The sequence below is a fragment of the Mus pahari genome, chromosome X (genome assembly GCF_900095145.1).
Source record: "Mus pahari chromosome X, PAHARI_EIJ_v1.1, whole genome shotgun sequence".
In the NCBI taxonomy this organism is placed as follows: Eukaryota; Metazoa; Chordata; class Mammalia; order Rodentia; family Muridae; genus Mus; species Mus pahari.
Window position 1 is genome coordinate 91486831 of NC_034613.1, and position 10137 is coordinate 91496967.

General features: G+C 37.2%; 1 protein-coding gene across 13 annotated transcripts in view; it reads right to left on the minus strand.

Annotated features, from left to right (window-relative positions):
* Atrx (ATRX chromatin remodeler) overlaps window positions 1-10137 on the minus strand; it is a 141714-nt gene that overhangs the window by 4587 nt on the left and 126990 nt on the right. The window lies entirely within an intron of this gene.

Here is a 10137-nt window from a genome sequence, read left to right on the forward strand (position 1 = left end):
CCTACCTCCTTCTACAAAGTGGTAGGATTACAGGTACATATCACCATCTGGCTACCTACACAGTCAAATTTAAACTGATACATATTTCAATTCATTAAGAGAATTGTTAAAAATGGTGTCCTGAGTTGTTTATTGTTTATTATTATTGGTGTGTGTGTATGTGTGTGTGTGTGTACGTACATGTAAACCACAACATGCACTGTAAGTATAGGTCAGATGACAACCTGCAGGAACTAAGTCTCTCCTTCTATCTTATGGGTCCTGCCTGGGGTTCAAAACTCAGGTCCTTAGGCTTGGCAGCAAGCATCTTTACCCACCAAGTGATTTTTGCCAAACCTAAGTCTATTTTTTATGAGTTATTTTTAAGTGTGCGTATGCATTAAGTACAATGCCCTCAGGCACTGGATTCCCCTGGAGCTGGAGTTACAGGCAATTTGTGAGCTGTGAACTGTGGAATCAAATTCCATTACAGGGTAGTCTGTGCTTTTAACTGCTGAGTCACCCTTCCAGTCCTAAGACTATCTTTTGAACATTAAAAACTGAATATTAAAATACTAAAATTCTGCTTTTATAATTATGATTACAATGGCATGGTAGAAAAGAGGCAAAGGTAGGAGGCTAACATAGATGTCATGAATATGATACTTTTGCTAATAAAAAGAAAATGAGCCGGGCAGTGGTGGCGCACACCTTTAATCCCAGCACTTGGGAGGCAGAGGCAGGCGGATTTCTGAGTTCGAGGCCAGCCTGGTCTACAAAGTGAGTTCCAGGACAGCCAGGGCTACACAGAGAAACCCTGTCTCGAAAAACAAACAAACAAAAAAATGTAGCTAGGTAATGTAGCACAAACCTGTAATCCCAGCTACTGCTTAAGCTGAGACAGAAAGATCACAAATTCAAGGCCTACCTGGGCAATTCAGTGTGTGCCCCTGCCTCAGAAACATACCAAACCCAAATGTGGGGCAGGGCTATAATCCCAATACTTGGCAGTAGGAAAAGGAAGAAACCCTATTGTAACAAGCAAACAAACACAAAAGCAGCTACAAGCTGATAAAACCCATACATGAATACCTAGATATATATAAAAAAATTAATTCACTTTACACAATTATTTTCTAAAGTTGTTAACAAGTCAAATGAATGTTGGCTAGGTATACAGCATGTAAAAGCACACTTACTCAGCATAGGCAACCCTTAATTTATACTTAAGTTTAAGCATAGACAAATCCCGCATCTGCAAAGTATTGCTTCCACATATTTAGCCATACCTAAAAATACGATCCACTAAAGGTGGGGACTCAAATATCTGTTAAATAACTCAGATTTGTATCATAAAGTCCTACATCTTTTCCTCTACAAGAGCAAAGGCAGACACTAATTCCATATAATGCGGTATCTAACTCACATAAACAACCTTTGCTACTGTAGCAAACATTTGAAATAATTACTTCCTTTCAAAAAGGAAACAGAAGTGATGTTTTAAACATATAGCTGTAACTAGGACCACATAACTCATGTTGACATGCAGTATATGTTAAACCTCCTTGCTGAAATGAGCAAGCTTTTTAAAAATCATACAAAGACAGGATTGTAAGAAAAATTTCTGGTAGTTCAGAGGGATGCTATGAAGGGTAGTATCTGGTGTAGTAATCGCCTATCTAAGTCTTAGTTTCTCCACTGTATCCCACTAAAGAAGCTCTTCATCGCTTGCTCAATCTCTACAGCTGTTATTAGGGCTAGCAGGCATGTCTTTATAAACACATCTATGAAAAGATAACATGACTCCCATGACTACCTCAAGCACAATTGAACAGATAAAGATATTTTACTTCTGCCTGACAGTGATAACTGTAACCAAAAATTACTAGCAGTTCATTTCTCTGACAAAGCTAGCTACTCCAAGGACCAAGAGAACTCTACTCGACTGGATCTGGAGTTAACTCTGATAGCCACAGAGACCTCTGGCTATGAACAGAAGAAGTTGAATATGGATGACGACTACTTGCTCACAGGTATAACAAGATATTACAAGAATAGCAGAATAAATGGAAACACCTAAGTTTTCAAAAATAAACACCATGTTAATTGAATAAGTTCGTTTCTCAATCACAACCCAATTCAACATTGCTTGTTTACTGTAGAGAAGCTTTTCCAGAAATGTGTGTTACACAGGCAGGAAAAAGGCCGAGACATCAGCGGGTTTTATCAGCTTAGTCCTTAGCATCCTATAATTTCAAATCCAAACTTGCTGACTTGAAATTAGGAGAAATTGAGAACCAGGCAAGTGACTTCTCCAATTACACAAGGGACGAGCTGGGACAAGCAAGTGAATATGCCAACCCTTATGCAGTAATTATTATTCTATCACACTGCAGAAAATGCTTGCTTTTATGAGGCTTGGCTCCTCTGTTTCCTAGGTCTACTTTTTAAGGTAAAAACCATAATCCCTTGAAGGATTCTAGGCAAGAGAAAAGCAGCATAAGCTTTACTTTTAACATTTTTAACTTTCTGAGCTTTCTTTTCCTTAACAACTGTATGTTAATTTTTTAAGGATTTTTAAAAATTTTATGTATTTGGGTGTTTTACCTGTGTGCATGTATGTGTATCATGTTTGTACCTAATACCCACAAAGGCTAGGTCATAGATTACCTGGAGCTGGAATTATAGATGGTTGTGAGCCAATATGTGAGTAGGTGCTGAAAATCGAACCCATGTCCCTTAGAACAGCCAGTGCCATCTCTCTATAGTCTCAGTATATGTTAATTTAATGAAAGAAAACATAAAAGCCAAAGTAAAAATCCCAAACTTGTGAAAGGCTAGTTCATGCTCATACTAAAGCTGATATGTGCTATTTCATCAATTTCATTCCAGATTCAAGATTTATTCTATGAAAATGAAACATGATCACCTAATTAAGGTCAGGTAATGGTGACAATTCAGCTTCCGTCGAAGCAACACTGTCCCCTTTGATTCATAGCCAACTGAAATACCAATAAATCAAGGAGAAACTCCCGGGAACTTTCAGTTCTACCACGAATACATCTGGAGCCTTAGTAACATAACAACATAGTCCATCAAGCCAAAACTCAAAAACAAACCAGAAACTCTTTATATTTTTTCTAATGAATGTAATAATTTCTCTTTTTGGATCAATTAATGAAAGTAATACTATTATCTAACTGTATAACCTGAAGACAACTATCAATAACATGTTATATAGTCCTCCACATGTATAGATGTAGCTTTTCATAAAAATGGCAACACATTATATTTAGTTGAAATGTACATTTCTCCTTTGCTATCTCTGCATAAACATCACTTTATACCAAATACAAACCATTGTTTTTGATGAATGCAGAGCTTAGATTATATTAGTGGTTCTCAACCTGTGAGTTGCAACCCTTTGGCAAACCTATATCTCCAAAAATACTTACATTACAATTTATAACAGTAGCAAAATTAGTTATGAAGTAGCAAAAAAATATTTTTATGGCTGAAGGTCACCACTACATAAAGAACAGTATTAAAGGGTCAGCATTAGGAAGGTTGAAAGTTAGTTCACTGTATTATAGAAAACCTTCATCAACTGTTCCCTTTTAAGACATTAAAATTGTTTTCCTATGTTGATTATTATGACAACTGCAGTAGAATGAATTGGTGAATATACTTTAATAATTTCTTCACATATTGACTGTGTTGATAATACTCAATATGTGTGCTGTGACCCTAGAGGGATGCTCAGTGGGTAAAGTGCTGCCTTTGCAAGCATAAGAGCCCGGGTTTGGATCTCTAGTATCTGGCTGATGCTGAAGTCCCAGGGAGGTCTGCTCTTTTCTGAGGGGAGATGGATCTGAGGGAAGAGAGGAGAGAGACAGACTGGGGAGGAGGGAGAGAGGCTGGGGAGGGGAGAGGATGGGAAACTACAGTTGGGATGTAATATATAACAGAAGAATAAATTAAAAAAAAAAAAAGCCTTGGGGAAAGGAGGGGGGGAGAGGGGAGGGGAGCGAGGTATTGGTGTAAACCCAGCACTGAGGAAGAAGAGAAAGGAGAAACTCTAGGGCAGGCGGGCCAGCTAGCTTAGTCAAATCTATTAGTCCCAAGTTCAGCAAGAGCCCCTATTTCAAAAACAAAAACAAAACAAAAAAACAAAACAAAACAAAACAAAAAAACAAAATCAAGATGCAAAATGTCAACCTCTGGTCAAATGAGCAGTCACTCACACAAATTCATGCATATAACTCCTTGTTCTCTTTCTCTATTTTAAGAACAAAAATACTATGCACACAAATTAAGCCCTGTCTTAAAAAATAGAAACTAATCTGGCTCAGAAGCAGACACTGTGCCCATCTTTCTGGATTCTAGATTTATTGCTGCATTCAATCTATACAAGAAACAAATAGTGAGAGGAGGAAGGCTAAAAAGTATTTGGAACAGGACCCTCAGACTACTTCTTCAGGAAAAACAGTCTTGTACATCCAGAATAACTGTGAAAGTTCAAGTTTTCATCCCATGTAAGCTACAATCACTAGAAAGGTTTTTGTTTTCCTCCTTTAAAGCAGCATTTATATTTGTTGCTATAGTAACACTATTATTGAAAACAATACTGGAACAGAATCTATAATCACTAAACCAACAGTCATCAAAATGAGGGTTAAATTACATCCAAATGTGTACCTCTACTTGGCTTTCTTTAAACTTTACTTTTTTTAAAATAAGTTTTTTTTAAATGCCTACAAACTGAAAAAACTATGGTCTGTATTTCAGCTAACCACTTAAATTAGTTTAAGCTTTAAAAGTGACTAGTTCAATTAATAAAACAAAATTAATGATAAATTAGAAGTTTAAATTAATTTATTTAGAAGTTTAAAGTATTTGGCAAGCTGACAAAAATCCCATCTAATTAATTCTGAAGCCCAACCTTGAAAATAAAATTGTTAAAAAATAATCAAGGCTTAGCCTGGGGGAAGGGAAAGGAGGTTTGCCATATTTCAAAAATATTTTGCTTACCATCACTTTGAATTTGAGTTTTATAATATCTGGAAGTAAAAGGTTGTTGAATACTTAACTGCCATATGACCCACTAAAAGGCTATGAAAAAAAGTCCCTTTTATTACTTGAAGAAGTCTAGCATTTTAGTGAAGAAATTTAATAATCCTGGTCCAAAAGCCTTTACGTTCACATTTGAAGCCAGTTTCTTCCCCCAGACTGCACGGGGAGAAAAACTAGTGTGTGGAGTAAATAACTCTAGCGAACTTACTGAATGCACATCACTGTTTGGTTTGTGCTTGAACTGCATAGCCTATGGTAAATAAAGAGCATTAGAAACTGGCCCAGATTCCCAGAACATTGGTGTGAATTAGTGACAACCATAGAATTTGTTACTTATACATCTGCCAAGCTGACATTAGCAAAGGGCAAAAACGTCTTTTGATAGGAATGGTTTTGTCTTCAACATTTAAAGAACTGGACACTATATTTAGGATTTAAACCTCAAAAATCAGTTAATGGGTACATTTCCTATGACCGCAGTAGTTCTAGTTCTAGTTTTCCAAGTAGAACCTAAATTGGAAATCAATTTTCATCCCAAACAATCTGTAGTTACCATGACCGACTGCGATGTTTTTGCAAATATTATTACCCTCTAAGCCAAATTAGATCTATTGTAATATACAAATTAGGAATGTAAACAGCTTGTTTAACTTGTATCTTAAATCAAAAGACAAGAAAATGATAAAAAAAAACATGATATAAACATTTAAAAAATATAACTAAGGTCATCTAGTAATTCTTATATTAAGCAAATAAATCTCTGCAACTTCTGTTCTTTTACAGGTTCAAAATAATAAATGTAATACAAAGGCTTAGCCACGTAATCTAGTAATTCCTCTAAAAGGGGCACAGCTTCAGTTTCTGCCACTGTTCTTCCTCTGCTGTGTTGAAAGAGCCAGATTTGAATTAGCTAAACTAGCCAATAGTAACAACTCTACTAGTACCCAGCAACCGTGCTATTGAAATCCCTGTATCAATGAAGGGTTAAGCCGAAGGAGCGAGCCAACAACTTGATAGTCCCAGGAATGCAAAAGCAAAAACGCCTCCTGGGCTAGCCTCGGTAAAAGACTACTACTCCACAACTAAGCTGCACGAAATACTGATACCAACATAAAATTGTGTAACCAACCCATTTTATAAAAGAAAACCTGTGTTAGTTTTCTGAATTTCACATGGAAGTTACAGCAGGATTTAAATGAAACATACACATAATCACATACATGTAAACCACAGTAGTAGTCACTTGTAGCCTGAGTCACTCGTACTGGACAGTGCAGATCTAAGGTCATACGTGCATTTCAATTCTAGTTTCTACCACTTACTAGCTCAATGTCTGAGCACATTACCTCTCTTAAACCTTAGTCTCAGGGTACATGAAGAGGACCTAGTCAGTACCTACATTACTGTTGGCAATGCCACATGGGCTAAGTTTACCAATGACTTTTGTGTTGATATATGCAATGGTAGGTTCTTAGACAGGACCTGATCTTATCCATCAATAATAATAGAAAAAATTCAAGTGCTCTCTTTGCCAAAGTATTTCTTCCTCTTGGTAAGCTACTAGGAAAATTCCACTGTTACCACTTTTTCTAACTTTTTAACACCATTTCCAAGAAAATTATAAACGTATGTCTTATTCTGTTTTTTTCTTTTGGGGGGGAAGTGCTATCTTTTCTTATCCCACCCACAAACTTTCTTTTATTATTATTATTTTTTTATGTTTCAGCACTGAGGATGGAACCTAAAGCCTTGCATGCGCTGGGCAATTCAACTAGAGCCCAAGCACCCCGAAAATATTCTTGCTACAAATATACTCTAAATTGGCTTTTAGATCTAGTGCCTAAGTTCCACTCTGTGGAAAATATAAGAGAAAGGACAAGTTAACACACACAGGCAGATAGACACAAGCACAAGTGTGTACGCGCGCGCGCACACACACACACACACATACACACACACACACAAAATGGTGCAAAGGCATGTGCACAAAAACACCATCAACAAGTAAGACTGGACCTTGATATTAACGAATTAATTAATAAGGCATTCAGAAACAACTTGTTAGTTACATACAAATAAAATCATTGGATATTAGATGTTAGGGAATTAAGAAGTTATTTTACAGTATGGCTGTTATATATTAAGAACTTATCTTAATACTTTAGAGATGCTCGCTTAAGTCATACATGCACAGAAGTTGATGGAAAGTGTCCTCCTAACTGCTGCTTCCCAAGATCTTTCTGGAGACAAGACCTCTCACGGAATTGGAGTTCATGACTAGACTGGCTGGTCAATGAGCTCCAGAATCCCCCTTTCTCCACCTATCTCCCAGCATTGGGGTTAAGGATGCACACTGTCGTGCCTAGCTTTTACAGGGGTGTTGGGGATCTGAGCTCAGATACTTATACTTGTACAGGCTCTTTAGAAACTGAATCACCTCGCCAGCCTCCCCCATGATTTACAAACCAAACACCATATAATGCTTGTGATGCAATTTTTTTCACTAAAATAGATGGGATCAATATATCAAAATACTAACAACTGACAGAGCTATATGATTGTTCTCTAGGTATTACATTTTTCTGGCTTGAAAATTTCCATAAGTCAGGTGACATCATGCAAATCTTTAATCCTAGTACATGGGAGGATAAGCAGATCCCTAAAGGCTAAAGGCTGAGCTAAAGCCAGCTTAAGGCTATCAAGTTCCAGGCCAGCCAGAGATATAGAGTAAGAGCATGTCTCAAAAAGACAAAATATGGGCTGGTGAGATGGCTCAGTGGGTAAGAGCACCCGACTGCTCTTCCAAAGGAGCAGAGTTCAAATCCCAGCAACCACATGGTGGCTCACAACCATCCTTAACGAGATCTGACTCCTCTTCTGGAGTGTCTGAAGACAGCTACAGTGTGCTTACCTATAATAAATAAATAAATCTTTTTTAAAAAAATAGATTTTCTTGGTTTCCTTAAAAGAGAGGGAAAAAAACTGAAAAAACAAGCAAAAGCCCCACTAAAACAGAACTAATAGCCAAGTACATTTTGTGTAGTTTGTAGGAAGATACCAGAAGTACTTTCTTATTTTAAAAACTCACCACAAAGCTACTTGAAAACTGAGAGTCTTTATTAAATAAGATAATCTAAATACCCAAACTCAACTACTACAGAAACATTAGATGGTTAAAAGATAGTTCTTCTCATATAGTGTTTAAGAAAGGGGGAGAGAAAATCCTTAGTTATTGGGAAGAATATTCATTCCCTGACAAGTCCATGAAGATTCATTGAAGCGAGTATTAGTATTTAGTAATTACTGTTAGTATTCTGACATCTGGTACAATTCATCTCTAAGGAAATTCAAGCCTCAAATTCTGTTTCTCCCACACTGTAGCTAAGATTATTTCCTTTGTCCCCTGAATGTTTTCATTCATATGTCAAGCTTTGATCTTATAAAGATAAAAACATCATATGATGCTTCCTTCTAAAATTATATTGTTCCCAGAGAAATGAATTTACCAAGTGGTACTATTGTAACAACTATCTAAAGGAAACTAGCAGTGAACATTGGTGCAGTTACTTCGTGGGGTGTGGAGACTGTTATTTCTTGAGAACTGTGAGGATCACAAAGCTTGCTTAAAAGTATTCCCTAGGAGCCCGGTGTGGCAATACAGCTCTGCCAGCTAAGAGACTAAATAGAGACTAAGACAGGGGGAAAGCCAGGAATGTGGGAGACTCCCACAGCAGTCTCAACTAAAGAGGGAGAGGTTGTCTCAAAAGAAACAGAGGGGCTAGTGTGATTGCTCAGTTAGCAAAGGTACCTGCAGTCCACTCCAACACCTGTAAGTTGTTCAGATGCATACTCATAAACTGGGCTGTCTCCCCCCCCACTAGCAAATACATTTTAAGAATTAAAGGGGGGAGGGGCCGGGCGTGGTGGCACACGCCTTTAATCCCAGCACTTGGGAGGCAGAGGCAGGTGAATTTCTGAGTTCGAGGCCAGCCTGGTCTACAGAGTGAGTTCCAGAACAGTCAGGGCTACACAGAGAAACCCTGTCTCAAAAAAAAAAAAAAAACAAACAAACAAAAAGAATTAAAGGGGGAAAAACACAAGATTTACCTCCAAAAGTGTATTTAGCAGAAGACCTAAAATAAAGACAAGGCGCATATATACCTGGCATCAATTATCCCAGCAAACACCAAATAAGAGATTTTAATTACCTACAAACTACTGGTAAAACTAAAATAATTTCCCTTAAACTTGTGGTATTTTCTGGTATTCTATTACTTTACCAAGAAAGGGTTTCTCTGGCTGTCCTGGAACTCACTTTGTAGACCAGGCTGGCCTCTCTGAGATCGCCATGCCTCTGCCTCCCAAGTGCTGGAATTAAAAGCATGCACTACCAACACCCAGCTTAGTACTCTATTCTTATTCAGATAAATAATAAGATTTTTCTATCAGAAAATCTGTTTGCATCAATAATACTAGACTTTGTTTTATTAAACACAAAATGACTAAACTTATAATAAAAGAGGCAGATAAGTAACAACTGGTATTAAACTTCATATTTCAATTATAAACTTGGCTTCTTAGTAGTAGATGCCAGCAAACACTGGACTCATGTGCCACCATGTGGCTCCTATGTCTCAAAAGTAAATGTATGTAAGCTCAGAGAAAGTTCCTGAAATAAGCTGATTAGCACTCCATGCTTTACATCAAATTATTTTAATGGTATTCTACTCTAGTGTTAAGAATGATAAACATAAAACCTTATATTATCATGTGCTGGCTAATAAAACTGCACAATAACACCTCTGTTCAGTAAACTATGCCTTGAGGTATTAGAGCTTGAATAAAGGACTGAAGACTAGGAGAGAAAATTGTATACAAAAATCAGGGTGGAGAAAGCCAACCTAAAGCCTCACTTAGGGTACTTTAGCGTAAATCCCCATTTTGTCCTCCCTACAATTACCAACATGCAGTCCACATTTAAAGAGACATAAGTGCTACACTGCTGGAAAAGGGAAATGCAGAAGTGCTTCTGCGCCAGTTATACTGGCTTTTGTTTTCTTTTTTTTTATTATTATTATTATTATT